The sequence below is a fragment of the Mauremys reevesii genome, linkage group 6 (genome assembly GCF_016161935.1).
Source record: "Mauremys reevesii isolate NIE-2019 linkage group 6, ASM1616193v1, whole genome shotgun sequence".
In the NCBI taxonomy this organism is placed as follows: domain Eukaryota; kingdom Metazoa; phylum Chordata; order Testudines; family Geoemydidae; genus Mauremys; species Mauremys reevesii.
The window spans coordinates 84,340,788-84,358,533 of record NC_052628.1 but is presented as its reverse complement, the minus strand read 5'-3'; the positions used below and the strand labels follow the sequence as shown (position 1 = coordinate 84,358,533).

The window sequence follows — 17,746 nt, the reverse complement described above, 5'->3', positions numbered from 1 at the left end:
AGGAAGGGGTAGGGTAGATCCTGGGTTGCACTTAAATCAAAAAGTGATCTTGTGTGTAAAAAGGTTGGAGACCACTGAGATAGGTGAAGTGGAATAACAAAGGAAACATTTGGAGTCTACTGCAGAGGTGTATGCACTGACCAAAGTGTCACAAGATTTTCAAAATACAAGACAAGCTTTTTATTCTAATCTTTATAAATCAGGCATATAACTATATTGAAGACATGGAGTTACACCACTATAAAACCAGTGTAAATGAGATCACAACTGGGCTTTGTGTGTTATGAAGAATTCTCTTCAGAAATCAGTAAGTTAAACATTTATTGAAAACAAGCTGTGTTGTTGGGCGAGAGAGGTCAGTTCTGATTGATTAAACATTACTGAATGAGTGCACTTCTATATTAAAAAACCCTCACAATGTCATTTGGGAACAGATGGTGGTTCAGCCAACTGTGGTCATTAGGAAGAGTTATACCTTTACTATCATATACATTTTGACAGGTTTTAATGCCTTCTCTTTTCTTTATGTCCTGCCCCAACGTCTCATTTTTGGACATGTGCATTTTTGGCGCCATTTGGGGGGGGGGAATTATTTCGTACATTAGACTTAAATGAATCAATATAGTTTTCATGCTTTTCCTGATTTTTAGAGGCAAATGTGCTTTTTACACATCTAGTGTTATTCTAAGTAAAGTCTAGTAAACAGGTGTACAAAGTCTGAATGACAGAAGAATAAAGTGTTACATGCATTTTTAGAGAGGAACATTTTTATGGAGTTAATACTTTGCTAAATAAAGGCATTAAATAATTTACGAAATCTTAGTAACAGCAGAATAAAGAAGTGGCAATACATATGTTAATATGAATTTTTAGAGGAAAATATTTTATTTGCAGTTAGTACTTTTTTTCCCTTAATAAAGCTGATTAAACAGTTGCACAAAGGTCAGGAAGTATTAGTGACAGAGAGAGAAACTATAACTATAGAGTTAGTTTCATATGGCAAGGGACAGTCACCTTTTAAAACCGCAAGAACGGGGGAAAAAAGGCAGGGAGAAGAGTAAAGCTCTCACTTCACAGACTGATACTGGCCAAATGACATAATCTCCTGTTCTGGGAGCTTGCAACAAACTGTGCCCTCTTAGTTGAACCAAACAGAAGGTATTAACCACAGGATCTCTTGGGGAATCGCACATCATAGAATATTAAAAGGCATCACATTTTCCTGTGTCATTCTGAATGGTTTTATCCATTGATATTTAATTTCCCATATTTTCCCGAGTCACTGAACACAGCACACTTTCCCCGAGTCGCAGAGAACACTGCACTTTTTTCATTGCAGCATATTAAAATGTAAATTAGAGCTAAAATATCAAACAAAAAGAGCATGCATTTCTTTATTAGGCTTTTGATAAACCCTATGTAAATTTAGCAGACAGCTAAATTCTGTACTAGGAATCAAACTCCTCTTTTTACATAACTTTAGCATTTGTCTTTTAAAAAAAATGGTAGGCAGACCCTTATGAAAGGCATGCCTAACCTTTATACCAATTTTCCTTATTCCATTTACTTAAAGTTATGTATTTCTTCATAACTTTTTATATTTCTTGGAAATTTAGCACCTATTGACTTCAGCTGCAAGGAGGCCTCTTAATTCAAACCCTGTACTACCAGTTTACAGGATATGATTTGAAAAGTAATTTTTTGGGATCAGTATATTATCACCATCATTTGGCTTTACAATGAGAAAATAAAAGTTTAAAAAGACTTTTTATAACTGTGTGAAGGAGAGAGATAAAGACTGTCCCCACAAACACTGTTATCTGAAGAAACATGTCTTCTGCAAAATTCCCCTCCCCCCCTTTTTTTTTTGCAGTGGGTTCAGCAAAATAATTTTTTAATCACAGGATAAAAAATAAATTAAAATGAAAATGGAAATAAAATGTTTTACATTGGAGCTATACATTACACCTTTGAAAGAGAAGAACAGGAAATTGGTAAATTTACATAAGTTGCCTACTTATCATTCTGCAATAGAGAGACAGGTCTTTGTTACACCTCAAATTTAGCAAAGATTTGCCTAAACGAAGTGCATAGCATGCAAAATCCCCTCTAAAAATAGTTTTCACAGATATAGTTTGTAATTTGTTTTTGATCCGAATCGGAACACAATGTTTCAATTTTTTCAGCAAAATGGAATTTACAACATTTTTTTGATTGAGCAGGACATTCTATTTTGATAAATATTGGAATGTTTCATTCCTACTTTGACTTTTAAAATGTTTTTAAAATTTGAAATAGTCAGTTTGAAATGAAAATTCAAAATGTTCTGTTCCAATACTGTAAAAATGGAATGCTTCATTTTGTTTTTTTCCTAAATAAAATTTCATTACGATCAACATGGTTCTCTTTAGACTTCCAAAAAACCCAGCATTTTCAAACAGAAAAATCATAGAATCATAAAAAGTATGTGTGGAAGAGATCAGTCCATCCGCTGTGCTGAATCAAGACCAAATATACCTATAACATCCCTGACAAGTGTTTGTCCCAGTGGTTTGAGCATTGGCCTGCTAAACCCAGGGTTGTGAATTCAATTCTTGAGGGGGCCACTTAGGGATCTGGGGTAAAAATCAGTACTTGGTCCTGCTAGTGAAGGCAAAAGGCTGGACTATGATGACCTTTCAAGGTCCTTTCCAGTTCTAGGAGATAGGTATATCTCCTATTATTATTCTTAAAAATCTCCAATGATGGGGATTCCACAGCCTTCCTTGGAAGCCTATTCCAGAATTTAGAAAGTTTTTCCTAGTAGCCAACAAATCTCCCTTGCTACAGATTAAGCTGATTACATCTTGTCCTATCGTTGGTGAACACAGAGAACAATTGATCACTGTCCTCTTCGTAACAACCCTTAAAATAGTTGAAGTTTTATCAGGTCCTCGCCCCTCAATCTTTTTTTCTCAAGACTAAACAAGCACAGTTATTTTAACCTTTCATCATAGATCAGGTTTTCTAAACCTTTCATAATTGTTGTTTTCCTCCTGTAGATTTTCTCAAATTTGTCATAAGAACACAAGAATGGCAATACTGGGTCAGACCAAAGGTCCATCTAGCCCAGTATCCTGTCTTCCAACAATGGCTAATTCCAGGTGCCCCAGAGGGAATGAACAAGTGATCCATTTCCTGTCGCCTGTTCCCAGCTTCTGGCAAACAGAGGCTAGGGACACCATCCCTGCCCATCCTGGCTAATAGCTATTGATGGACCTATCCTCCATGAACTTATCTAGTTCTTTTTTGAACCCTGTTATAGTCTTGGCCTTCACAACATCCTCTGGCAAAGCATTCCACAGATTGACTATGTGTTGTGTGAATAAATATTTCCTTTTGTTTGTTTTTAACCTGCTGCCTATTAATTTCATTTGGTGACCACTAGTTCTTGTGTTATGAGAAGGAGTAAATAACACTTCCTTATTTACTTTCTCCGCACCAGTCATGATTTTATAGATCTCAATCATATCCCCTCTTAGCTGTCTCTCTTCCAAGCTGAAAAGTCCCCGTCCCAGTCTTAATCTCTCCTGGTAAAGATTTGGACACAGGACTCTACCTGAGGCCTCACCAGTGCCGAGTGAAGCAGGAGAGTTACCTCCCTTTGTGTTATGTACAACAATCCTGTTAATACAGCTCACAATGATACTAGCCTTTTTGGCAACTGCATCACATTGTTGGCTTCTATTCAATTAATGATTCATTATAACCCCCAGATCCTTTTCAGCAGTACTACTGCCTAGTTGATTATTGTCAGTGACTGGGACATGGGTCATGCGCAGTGGTCAGAACAGGAGTCAGAGGCCAAAGCCCAGGGTTTGAGGCAGAGCCGGAGTTTTGAGCCAGGAGTCAGAGCCCAGGGTCAGAACCAGAGTCAAATGCCAGAGCCAAAGGTCGGAGCAGGGTTACCTGGAGTGGGACAAGGCAGGAGCGGGGCTTGGAACAAAGCAGGAGCTATTGCAATCATGGGCAAATGCTTTTGAGTAGCCATTGAACTGCTGCTAGTGGGGTTAAGAGCTGGTCTGCAGGCTCATCCAGCCAGTCAGGCAGTGTTACAAATTAGGCAGCCCTCTTTCAAGTCAGCCCAATGCATTAGGTTGCCCGGAGACCAGCTCTACTCCTGGCTCTTCTTTCTGACAATTATTCCTGTTTTGTATTTGTGCGTTGGATTTTTCCTTCCTAAGTGTAGTACTTTGCACTTGTCATTATTGAACTTCATTTTGTTGATTTCAGACCAATTCTCCAATTTATCAAGGACATTTTTAATTCTAATCCTGTCCTCCACAGTGTTTGCAACCCCTCACAGCTTTGTGTCATCTGCCACTTTTATAAATATACTCTCTGCTTTGTTATCCAAGTCTAAGGAAAATATTGAATAGTACTAGACCCAGGACAGACCCCTATATGACCCCAGTAGATAAATCTGCCCAGATTGACAGCAAATCATTGAAAAAACATACTCAAAGAGTAATTATCAATCAGTAGTTTACCCATCAATAATTTCATCCATACCACATTTTGGTAGTTTGCTTGTGAGAATGTCATATGGGACAGTGTCAAAAGCCTTACTAAAATCAAGATACATCAAGGCTGCTGCTTCCCCACTCGCTATCCATTAGGCCAGTAATCTTGTCAAAGAAGGAAATTAGGTTGACTGGCATGTAGCTATGCTGGCTATTATTTATCACCCTGTTATCCTCTAGGTGTTTACAATCGGTTGTTTAATAATTAATGTTCTGTTGGAAAATTTTGACTAGTTCTAATATCTCATTGCAAAATCAGAATCACAATTGGCACTAACTGGCACCCTGTCAAGCAATTTTTGTAGAGAAGCTATGTTCGACTGGGTATTGTCTACACTAAATCATATAGGATTGGCATTTTGGAGAATTGTTGACAAACTGTGGTAACTTCAAGGTTCTGATTTGATGAGAGCTGCATTGTGTATGACTCCTTAGGCTGAGGTAGCCAACCAGTTTTGAAGAGACAGACCTATTTATATGCAAATAACTATTTTAATAGTTATTTGAAAGCCAAAAGGATATGAGCACCATCATTGCCAGGAGGCATTGGAGATGGATTGGCGATGTGCTTTGGATGGAAACTGATTCCATCACCAGAGTGGCAATAAGATGGACACCTGAAGGCAAATGAAAATGAGGCCGCCTGAAAACAACATAGCAAAGAGCTGTGGAAGCCGAGCTGAAAAACATGGGGCACAGCTAGGGAACCATTGAAAGACTTGCTAGAAACAGAGAAGAGTGGAGGAGCTTTGTCGCTATCCTAAATGCCAGAGGCATAATGGAAACATGATGATGATGATCACCCATCTTAACTCAAAGGGGCCTTTGAAGTGATATATGTTAACTGACAGGAGATTAAAAACAGTATATTCAGGGAAGCTAATTTCCATTCAGTATTGAATAAAACTGAATGTACAGTGGCAGAGGGGATGTCTATCTCAAGATTCATTGTAAAATTTCTCTTTGATTAGAATCAGTAGGTAATAAAGGTTGTTAACATCTAAACACCAGAGGGAGATATAGAGGAGCTGGGTTCTTCTCACTGTAGGAAAGAAATAGAAATGCTTAGACAAAAGCCTGAGAGTTTGACAGATTTCTGAACTCATAAAGGTAAGGATGTGATTCAGTGATGTAAGGCATTATGTTGTAACTACAGTGTCTAACCTATTTCGCTAGGCTGTTATCTAGATAAGGTTACCGGTTTTGGTTAGACATATTCCTGGAGGTTTCATCCCATGACATAATCTTTAATTAAAGATTCATCTTTAATTTCTGGAGACTCCAGGACAATTCTGGAGGGTTGGCAATCCTAATCCAGACTCAAGGCTTGACATAGATTAATAGTTTTATCTGCTTTGCTTTCTCTCTTATTTTTAAAAAGTAAGCATTGCTTTCTTTAAGACACTTCGACACTGCAGTTCATTCTTGAGGAAAATTAATTTTTGAATGTTGGTGAGACGGAGAAGGTGACTGACACAGGATATTCAAACAAATATGTGGGCCAGAATGGTACAAATACCATAAGATGCTGCCAGACAATGGCCGCTGTCAGGGGCAATGGAACCACGAGGATTGATGGAAATAAATAGCCTGGATAATAAACTACCCTCATAACCATTCGGAGAGAATCCCTCCTATATAGAGTTAAAGCAATTTCGTGGGGAATCTTGCACTGCCATTGTGTTCTGTGAGTGAACAGAGGTTTTCACTCCTATCTGTCTGTCTGTCAACTTTCATTATTAATAAATTAGCATGATTTTTTTTTTAAATTTAGGAAAAACTGAAAATCCTATGTGGAGCATTGGTTAGTCTGTTCACCCCTAGGGAAATCAGGGCTTGGGTATAAAACAGCTGCTGAACTGCTGACAGTGACTTACAAAAGAGAATTTAAACTGCTTTTCATTATTGTAGTAAACTAACTTTAGAAATAGTCTAGTCCATTTGGATCTGTGAGTGGCTCATCTCCCCACATATGCTATTCTTTAATGAGCAAAATCCAAGAGTTGTTTAAACTTGATTCTGCCTTAAACAGTGGAAATTAGCTGTTTCCCTATACTAAAGTATGAATTTGGTGGTAGATTATATCTTTATCTTTGTTATGCTGTTCAGTGGCTGTTCATCTCACTTGTCCACAGTATATATTGTACCCAAGGTTGGATCAAAGTACTCTGGGGCCCTGGACACATCTCACACTGTTGCTTCTCCCCTCTTTGTTGTGACAGGGGACGTCCATACAAGAGTTGTATCTGAGTGGACTGCTACTGCTTTTCTATGGGCATGTTGGGAATACTATCATTTCCTGTTTTCATGCAGGCTGCGTGGTCTGTCTTGGAGGAGGGGGGGCTTATTCCCCACAACCAGCAGAGAACTCTGGTGGGGGTCAGCAGACCTGTGATGGAGTGGTGCTGGTGGAAATACGGCCACATAGCTGAGACCCAACATCACCTCAAACATTTTATTACTAAGATATATTGTAATCAGAAGTGCTCCTCCAGAAAAGTTAACTTCAGAGAAATTTTTTGTTATGTTAAAGAAAATTGATTCCCCATTGTTTCTTACTCCGTCCTCTATCATTGCTTACCAGGCCCCAAGCAATAGATCTTTGCTGCACACTGTCCCTGACAACTGGAAACAGGAAGGGTTAGAACTATGAAGTATAGGAAAGTCTTAGTCTGAAAACACTTTTGTACCTAATAATTAGGTATATTCTTGACAGCAAGTCCTGGTTCAAGCTTCTTTCTCCAGAGTACCACTAACTGGTATTTGGCTTATCTGTTCTACTCATAAGTAGCTTGGAAACTGAGCACCTACAAGCCCACTTCTTCTGAAGAGCAGGAAACCTTCTGTTGATTCTTGGCATATTTAATATATACCCCATACAAAGTATATGACTAAAGATATTTAGATTCTTAGGCTGATTCTGATACATTTTTGATTAAGCAAAAATGTATACTAGTCTCAATAAATAGATTTATAATTTCATTAACCTTAATGGCAAGGTTTTTTTTATGTAGTGACTGATATCTTTATAAAATTGCTGGAAAAACTGGTTGTAAATCCAGCTTGTTGACTGCCTGTTCAGCAGCCATCTTCATATGCTATCCTCTGTATGACCTTTGGCCTGTTCAGAAGGTCCAGTATATGATCTGCTGCTACTGATGTAGTACCATGTTAATGACAGAAGAAATTATTTGGAAGAGCACAACACACTAAACTGGAGACGCATTTTTTTTGATATATGGAAATATATTGCCACACCATTAAAAACTCTATTCTGCCAACATGTGGCACAGTCTCTTCCCCCATCCCCTCCTTTCTTTCTTTAACATAATTTGTTACATGGCTCCTTTCGATAAATCACAGAAAGATTGTATTCTGCTCTCCTAAAGAGAGAGGCATCATTGACAGCTTATCGGGTGAGGGGCACATCTCACAAGTGAAAAGAGAAACATGCATAATGAGGAACAATTCACCACACCGAGTAATATAGTGACCACAATCTAGTGCTCTCACACTTCAGTGAAGGTACTCAGATACTGCAATGAGGAGCATGGGCATAGATACACAGGTAAGGCACAAGATTTGGAGTCAAGAGATGTGGGTACTATTCTCACTTCTGTCACACACTTGCTGCCAGATCATGAAAAATTACTTAGAACAGGAAGCCAGGGTTTCAATTTCTCCATCTGTAGTGTAAAAAAAAAAAAAAAAAAAAAAAGTAAATTAATGAAATATTTCATCTAATGGCTATCACAACGGCTGGACACATTGAATAAGCCAACATCAGATATCCAGCACATATAGTGGTTGTTATATGTAGATCTTAAAGCTATTCTCTCACTTATAAAGTTATCATTATGAAGACTGTTGGCCAAATTCTGACCTTAGTTACACCCTGTGCTGCTCTGTGGAATAGGATTGCATGGGGTGTGCTTCAGGGCAAACTTTGCTCTGAAGTATCTGTAAAACTCAGCATGTTTCCCTGATGATACACACACCTCTTTAAAAAAGAGGAGTCTGCTGATCATGTAGATTTTCTCCTGCTCCTCCAGCTCCACTCAGGGCTAGTATGAAGTTCTTCCCATCAAAGAACAGGACACAGTTTCACAAAGGATTGTGATAAAATCATTTTAAAACTATAATGTATGAAAATTAAATTTGGTATTTAGTTATAGGCATTTCCATTTAAACAAAATCTCTTCAATTTAAAGTCCTGATTTTCCATTCAATTATAGAATCGCTTGGTTGCACAAGTTTACCACTAGGTGGCAATGCTCATTTGTTCCAAGTATCCCATAACAGTATACCAGGCAGACCAGTATGCCAGGCAGACCAGATGTTCCAAGCAGCCACATTTTTCTTTTTCCTCTGTGCACTGGAGACCTCTTTAATACATGATGGTTCAAGTAAGTGGAAGAGTGAACATTATTATTATTATTATTATTATTTATTTGTATTACTGTAATTCCTAGAATCCCTATTTGTGGATCTTGTAGCCCTGTAAAATGTTCGTTCCCTTATGAACATTTAATTTAGAGACAGGAGTAACAATTCAAGCATATCAGTGACATAAATTGATACATGGCAGATTCCTTCCTTTAGTAGATGTACTAATCTGAAAACATGTGAATGACATGTGCCTGTTCAGTACAGAGAAATGTTTTTTAAACTGTTATTGTTGAAATGGAACCATTTGTACTTCCAAATAAGAACATTCTATTCATTGTACTCACTCTTCTGTTCCCTCTTCTTCCTTTATCGGATTCTTATTATGCTCCCACAGTTTGCAAAAGATGGTAATGTAGTGGCATTAATCTTTCCACTTTAGCTTTCTCTGAAACAGCCTAAAACAATGGCTCTTAGGCTCTTAGTGTGTTTAAAACTTGTGTTAGTCAACATGTGTTTGCAGAAAATGGTGATGAAGTGTCATTAATCCTTCCACTTCGGCACACATTGTGAGTAAGTGGGTTTTACTCAGGGATTTTCTTTGGCTTTCAGGCCAGGGTCTCCAAAGCAGTGGTAACCCAGCACATCTGCACCTTTACTGCAGTTATGGGCAATAGCTTCAATAGTCACTGTGCCCCGCCTATACAGGGAGTTAGAGATGTATGGATCCATGTAGTATTGCATCCAGTTTTGGTCCCCCCACTACAGAAGGGATGTGGACAAATTGGAAAGAGTCCAGCGGAGGGCAACAAAAATGATTAGAAGGCTGGGGCACATGACTTACGAGGAGAGGCTGAGGGAACTGGGGTTATTTAGTCTTCAGAAGAGAAGAGTGAGGGGGGATTTGATAGCAGCCTTCAACTACCTGAAGGGGGTTCCAGAGAGGATGGAGCGAGGCTGTTCTCAGTGGTGGCAGATGACAGAACAAGAAACAATGGTCTCAAGTTGCAGTGGGGGAGTTCTAGGTTGGATATTAGGAAACACTATTTCACCAGGAGGGTGATGAAGAACTGGAATGGGTTACCTAGGGAGGTGGTGGAATCTCCATCCTTAGAGGTTTTTAAGGCCCATCTTGACAAAGTCTTGGCTGGGATGATTTAGTTGGTGTTGGTCCTGCATTGAGCAGGGGATTAGATTAGATGACCTCCCAACCCTAATCTCTTCCTAGGAGAGACACCGGGATATAACTACAGAGGGATACCTCCCCCTCCTCTTTCCCTGAGAATCCACCCAAAGAAAGATCAACCAAGTCCTTAATAGAAAATAATTTATTAAAGAATAAAAAGAAAAGTCACTGTCTCTGTAACCAAGGTGGAACAATATACAGGGTCTAAACTTATCAATCTCTGGAGGGAATCCCCCCTCCCCCTTTCTTTCTCAGTAAAAGCAAAGTAACAGCAAACAGGAATAAAGAATTTCCTTCAGCCAACACACAATTGCAAATGTAGAAATCAAATTATAAGACTAGTTCGCCTTTCTAATTAATACTCACTATTGAATAGTAGAAACTACTCCAGGAGAACTTGGAGACATGACTGGCCTCTTTTAGATCCAAAAAAGAGAACTCAGAGCCAACAAGGAACACAGACAAAGGCTTCCCTCCACAGAGATTTTAAATTATCCTGTCCCTTGATTGATCCTCTGGTCAGGTGTTTCTCAGGTTACTGAGCTGGTTAACCTTTTCCAGGGAAAAGAGACCTTAACCCTGATCTGTTTATTTATGACAAATGCAAATTGGAAAACATAATCCCAACTATATATATAAAATGATGGGGTCTAAATTAGCTGTTACCACTCAAGAAAGAGATTTAGGAATCATTACGGATATTTCTCTGAAAATATCCATTCAATGTGCAGCATCAGTCAAAAAAAGCAAACAATGTTGGGAATCATTAAGAAAGAGACAGATAAGACAGAAAATACCATATTGCATCTATATAAATCCATGGTACACCCACATGTTGAATACTGCGTGCAGATTTGGTCACCCCATCTCAAAAAAGATGTATTGAAATCGAAATGGTTCAGAAAATGATTAGGGGTATGGAACAGCTTCCATATGAGGAGCTATTAATAAGAGTGAGACTTTTCAGCTTGGAAAAGAGACAACTAGGGGGATATAATAGAGGTCTATAAAATAATGACTGGTGTGGAGAAAGTAAATAAGGAAGTGTTATTTATTCCTTTTCATAACTCAAGAACCAGAGGTCACCCAATGAAATTAATAGGCAGCAAATTTAAAACAAACAAAACTATTTTTTTCACACAACACACAGTCAACCTGTTGAACTCCTTGCCAGAGGATGTTGTGAAGGCCAAGACTATAACAGGGTTCAAAAAAGAGCTAGGTAAGTTCATGGAGGATAGGTCCATTAATGGCTATTAGCCAGCATGGGCAGGGATGGTGTCTCTAGCCGCTGTTTGCCAGAAGCTGGGAATGGGTGACAGAAGATGGATGACTTGATGATTACCTGTTCTGTTCATTCCCTCTGGGGTGCCTGACATTGGCTACTGTCAGAAGACACGATACTGGGCTAGATGGACCTTTGGTCTGACCCAAGATGGCCATTCTTTTGTTCTAGTATAGACAGGGCCTAATTCATATTTGAGGCTAGAAAGGAATAAAAAGAATAAGTGGCTGATAAGGGGAATGGTAGGAAATCAAGAAGTTTAAGGACAAAAACTGCAAACAAGCCACCGGCTGCAGAAGGGATGGAAAGCTCCTCTGAGTGCTTCTTTGGATACTTGCCATTCTGTGAATACTTAATTATACAGGTATATTTAAAGCAAAACAAAAATTTTTGTCTCATATTTTTCTCATTTTTCCCCCCCACGAATATGGTCTTTTCTTGTCTACAATCTAAAGCCAGTTGTTTTGGCATCAGGAAAGGTCTCTGCTGCTTCATGTTCTTATTTCACCAGTAATCTCTTCATTTTCTACTAATGGCATGCATTTAAATCCCTTTAAATATTAACAGTGGTGCCAGAGAATACAAGTTCAGCACATAAAGGCCTGTCTGAATTAGTACAGAATTTCTGAATAGGTGTGGGCTGTGGTTATTTTACTTTAAGTAAATGAACTTTGCTGCAGTAATATCCCATTACTACAGATTATATGTACTGCTGGAAAATAAATCCGCTCGTCAGCAAATCTGGGTGTCCTGACTTTACATACATTATACAAATATTTAACATGTGTGCCATTGCTCTCCACTGTACTACTCTTGCTTGAATGGATTTTATACTAATCTAGCTATCTAAAGTACTGCAAAGTGGCATGAGGAAAAGGGTGACACTTTAAGCCTTTTCATTCAGAGCGAGAGAGTCTGAGGATAGGACTGGGAGCCAGGCAGTCTCCAATATTAATGCTGTCTGTGACACTGATTCCATGGAAGGCCCGTTTTATGGGTTGGTTTGGTGGTCACTCGATGGTGCCATGGCAGGAGCAGGGAGGGTTTCTGGTGCTTGGAGGATTGGCCAGCTCAGGACTCTTGTCTAGAGCAAATCCTAACCTAGCTCCAATTCTCTTCCCTCCAGGAATACTACTACTCCTTTCCCACCCTGTACTCCCACTATGAACCGTGTCTTTCCATTGCAGGTCCCAGCTTCTCTTTCATGCTGTGAACCAAGCAGTAGAGAGAGTCGACCACAGAACCTAAACAACCAGGTACTTGAATTCAGGAACTGTGTCTGTAGATAGGCGGAGTGGCCTCCCTCTGACGCTGACAGGAACCACTACCTGCCCTCTGGTGGACGGAGCCAAGCCAGGCTCAACCTTTGCGCCAGAAGCAGAGGCATGGAACAGGAAGTATAAGATGTGGGGCCTCCAGCTCAGTTGAGGGAGAGCCAGGGAAGGAGTTGGATTCCTCTGCCTTACTGCTGACCCTTGAGCCAGAGACTTAGCTGTACCAACCCCTGCCCCTGAGGAGCTGCCGAATACCCTGAGGAGCCTGAGGGCCCGTGAGCGACGAAGCCCTTCGAACAGGTAGGAATAGGAAGTAGCCGAGAGAAACCAGACATTAGTCTGATTGTGTTGCTGAATCCAGAGTCAGTGTGTTTCGGGAGGATCACTGCTGACCCAGTACCAGGATTACTCACCATTGTTAGGGCTTTGGACTGGGACTTGGTGGAGTAGGTTGGGCCTGGGTCCTCCTACCCCCTGCTGCCAGCCCCATTCCTGAGGTGGCAGCCTACCCACTTTAGGCCAGATGGCCTCCATTTGTTTGCTTTTTGCCCCACCAGGGAGCTGGGTCATAGACTGCAGTTGCTCTGCCCTGCCCAGGGAGCTTGAGCCTGACTCCGTCTGCCCCAAAGACACAGCTGGGTTGAAGACTGATCATCTATCTGATCTGCCCCATTGGCACATACCATGCTAATTCCTTGTCAATTGGCCGATAGGTGGCATAGAGAGGTGGAGTGGCCTCCCTCCAAGGCTGACAGGGAGGAATCACTCCACGCTACTACAGTGTTCAAGAAGGGACAAGGTCTTTGGTTGTCTGATATTAGGGTAATATGAGATGGGAAGGAATAGGAAGGCCCCACAGACATGGTACAAGGAAGGCACTCTCTCAAGGCAGAGAAGAGTGTATTTTGCATATTATTAGTATGCAAATAGATAACCTCTCTAAAATTATTAGAATATTGGAACTTCCACAGCAGACTTCAGGCTCCATTTTCAGTAGTGGCCCCGTGTGTAAATCCCTGCATATGGATTTAGGTTCTTAACTGTAGGCATTCAAGTTTGAAAACTTAAGTCTTTGTTTTGTGGATCTGAGTTTTGGTAACTATCAAAACTATAATGGTAATAGTAGGACAGTACTCACTCAATGTGTTACTAGTCAAATCGTAGGACTGGAAGGGACCTTGAGAGGTCATCTAGTCCAGTTCATGGTACTCATGGCAGGACTATGTAATAACTAGACCATCCCTGACCGGTGTTGTCTAACCTGCTCTTAAAAATCTCCAGTGATTAAGATTCCACAACCTACCTAGGCAATTTATTCCAGCGCTTAACCACCCTGACAGGTAGGAAGTTTTTCCTAATGTCCAGCCTAAACTGCCCTTGCTGCAATTTAAGCCTGCTGCTTCTTATCCTATCCTCAGATGTTCATGAAAACACATTTTCTCCCTCCTGCTTGCAACAACCTTTTATGTACTTGAAAACTGTTATCGCGTCCTCTCTCGGACTTTTTTTCTCCAGACTAACCAAATCCAGTTTTTTCAATCTTCCCTCATAGGTCATGTTTTTAGACCTTCAGTCATTTTTGTTGCTTCTTCTCTGGACTTTCTCCAATTTGTCCACATCTTTCCTGAAATGTCACACCCAGAACTGGACACAATACTCTAGTTGAGGTCTAATCAGCACAGAGTAGAGTGCAGGAATTACTTCTCGTGTCTTGCTTACAACACGCTTGCTAATACATCCCAGAATGATGTTCCTTTTTTTTTGTTGTCCCCCCCCCACCAAATTAAGCTTGTGATCCACTATGACCCCAGATCCCTTTCTGCAGAACTCCTTCATATATGTGTAACTGATTGTTCCTTGCTAAGTGGAATACTTTGCATTTGTCCTTATTGAATTTCATCCTGTTTACTTCAGACCATTTCTCGAGTTTGTTCAGATCATTTTGAATTTTAATCCTAACCTCCATAACACCTGGAACCCCTCCGAGCTTGGTATCATTTGCAAACTTTATATGTACACTCTCTATGCCATTATCTAATCATCAATGAAGATATTGAACAGAACCACGGGACCACATTCAATATGCCTTTCTAGCTTGACAGTGAACCACTGATAACTACTCTCTGGGAACAGTTTTCCAACCAGTTATGGACACACTTTATAGTAGCTCCATCTATGTTGTATTTCCCTAGTTTGTTTATGAGGCGGTTATGTAAGACAGTGTTAAAAGCCTTACTAAAGTCAAGATATATCACATGTACCACTTCCCCACCCCACCCATCCACAAGGCTTGTTACCCTGTCAAAGAAAGCTATTAGGTTGGTTTGATAAGATTTGTTCTTGACAAATCTATGATGACTGTTATTTATCACCTTATTATTTTCTAGGTGTTTGCAAATTGCTGAATTATTTTCTCCGTTATCTTCCCAGGTACTGAAGGTAAGCTGACTGGTCTGTAATTCCCTGGGTTTTCCTTATTTCCCTTTTTACAGATGAGCACTATAATTGCCCTCTTCCAGTCCCCTGGAATCTCTCCTGTCTTCCATGACTCTTCAGAGATAATCGCTAATGGCTCATATCTCCTCAGTCAGCACCTTGAATATTCTAGGATGTATTTCATCAGGTTCTCGTGACTTGAAGATGTCTAACGTGTCTAAGTAATTTTCAATTTGTCCTTTCCCTATTTTAGCCTCTGATCCTACCTAATTTTCACTGGCATTCACTATGTTAGACATCCAATCACCACCAAACTCCTTGGTGGAAACCGAAACAAAAAAATCATTTAGCACTTCTGCCATTTCCTCATTTTCTGTTATTTTTTTCCTGCCTCATTGAGTAATGGGCATACCCTATCCTTGGTCTTTCTCTTGCTGCTAATGTATTTGTAGAATGTTTTCTTGTTACTCTTTATATCTCTAGATAGTTTAATCTCATTTTGTGCCTTGGCCTTTCTAATTTTATCCCTATATACTTGTGTTACTTGTTTATATTCATCCTTTGTAATTTGACCTAGTTTCCACTTTTTTGTAGGACTCTTTTTTTGAGTTTCAGATCATTGAAGATCTCCTGGTTAAGCCAGAGTGGTCTCGTGCCATACTTCCTGTCTTTCCTACACAGTGGGATTGTTGGCTCTTGTGCCCTTAATAACGTCTCTTTGAAAAACTGCCAACTCTCTTGAACTATTTTTCCCCTTAGACTTGTTTCCCATGGGATCTTACTTACCAGCTCCCCAAGTTTGCTAGGGTCTGCCTTCTTGAAATCCATTGACTTTATTGTTCTGCATTCCCTCCTACCATTCCTTAGGATCATAAACTCTACCATTTCATGATCACTTTCACCTCAGCTGCCTTCCACTTTCAAATTCTCAACCAGTTCCTCCCTGTTTGTCAAAATCAAATCTAAAACAGCCTTTCCCCTAGTAGTTTTCACCACCTTCTGAAATAAAAAAAAATGTCAAAAATACATTCCAAGAACTTGTTGGATAATATGTGCTCTGATGTATTATTTCCCCAGCAGATGTCTGGGTAGTTGAAGTCCCCCATCACCACTAAGTCCTGTGCTTTGGATGATTTTGTTGCTTAAAAAAAGCCTCACCCACCTCTTCTTCCTGGTTAGGGGGTCTGTAGTAGACCCCTACTATGACATCACCCTTGTTTTTACCCCATTTATTCTTACTCAGAGACTTTCAACAAGTCGGTCTCCTGTTTTCATCTCAGCCTCAATCCAAGTGTATACAATTTTAATATATAAGGCACACCAACACCTCCTCCCTTTTTTCCCTGCCTCTCCATCCTGAGTAAGCTGTACCAGTCTATACTAATATTCCAGTCATTCATATTATCCCTCCAAGTCATAGTTGTGTTTATTAACTAGCATTTCAAGTTTGTTCTGCTTATTCTCCATACTTCTTGCATTAGTATACAGACATCTAAGATACTGATTTGATTTCCCCTCTATGTTCTCTCTTGTCTCTCCCTTATCCCTGCTATAATGGCCCATGCTCCCCCCAGATTCCGACCCTTCTCCCAGGTCTCCATGTTTTTGACTTTCCTGTGGGATTTTGTCCTCCTCACAAGGTTAGCCAGTCTGTATCCAAATATGCTCTTCCCCTTCCTTGATAGGTGGGCCCCATCTCTGCTTAGCAGTCCTTCCTGGAACAGTATCCCATGGTCAAGGAGGCCAAAGCCCTCCTGGCGACACCATCCTTGCATCTTGGAGATGAATGCCTGGCTGTATCTGTCTGTCTGTCTGGGCCCCTACCTGTGACTGGAAGGATCGAAGAGAACACCACTTGCACCACAAACTCCTTCACCCTTGCTCTGAGAGCCCTGTAGTCACTTCTAATCTGCTCAAAGTCATACCTTGCAGTATCATTAGTGTCCCATGGATGAATAGCATAGGGTAGCAGTCAGAGGGCTGGATGATCCTTGACAATCTCTCCATAACATCTTGGATATGGGCACTGGCAGGCAGCATACCTCGCGAGATGCCATGTCAGGCTGACAGATGGGTGCCTCTGTCCCCCTCAGAAGCGAGTCACTAATGACCACTACCCTATGTTTCTTCCTGGGAGTAGTGGTTGTGATCATCCCAGCCTTGGGGGTATGTAGCTTCACCTCCTCCACCTTGGGAGGCGATTCCTCATCGCTTGTTGCCAGGATAGTACAACGGTTGTTCATCACTATGGTGGGTGGGTCGGCAGTAGGGGTGGAGCACTGCCTGCTGCCAGAAGTAACCAGCAGCCATTGTCCTCCCTGTGACAGAGCCATATCCTCCTCCCTCGGTGGCATGACAGCAGTCCTCTCTAGATGGATAGTTTCCTCAGCCTTGGACGTCTCTATATAAATACTGTCAATAAATTCCTGATGGGCACAGATGCTCCTCAGCCTAGCCACCTCCTCCTGTAGCTCTGCTGCCTGCTTCCTCAGAGATTCCACCAGCAGACACCTTTCACAATGGATAGTCCCCTCAGTCTGGCTTTCTGAATGGGAAATGCAGGCCACAGTCTCTGCAAATCTACCACGGGATCTGGGTAGGGTATCCATGGTCAAGT

At 40.6% G+C, this 17,746-nt stretch overlaps 1 protein-coding gene across 18 annotated transcripts in view; it reads left to right on the top strand.

Annotated features, from left to right (window-relative positions):
- LOC120407914 (aminopeptidase O (putative)) overlaps positions 1–17,746 on the top strand; it is a 416,076-nt gene that overhangs the window by 73,594 nt on the left and 324,736 nt on the right. For 12 of the 18 annotated variants that reach the window (XM_039544257.1, XM_039544252.1, XM_039544253.1 and 9 more), the window contains exons 2-3: positions 12,607–12,993; positions 15,081–15,132. The gene's annotated coding sequence lies outside the window, so the exon portion shown is untranslated. Of the gene's footprint in view, positions 1–8,948; positions 8,969–12,606; positions 12,994–15,080; positions 15,133–17,746 lie in introns of those variants that run through there. The other 6 variants (XM_039544261.1, XM_039544260.1, XM_039544256.1 and 3 more) reach the window with 2 other exon arrangements.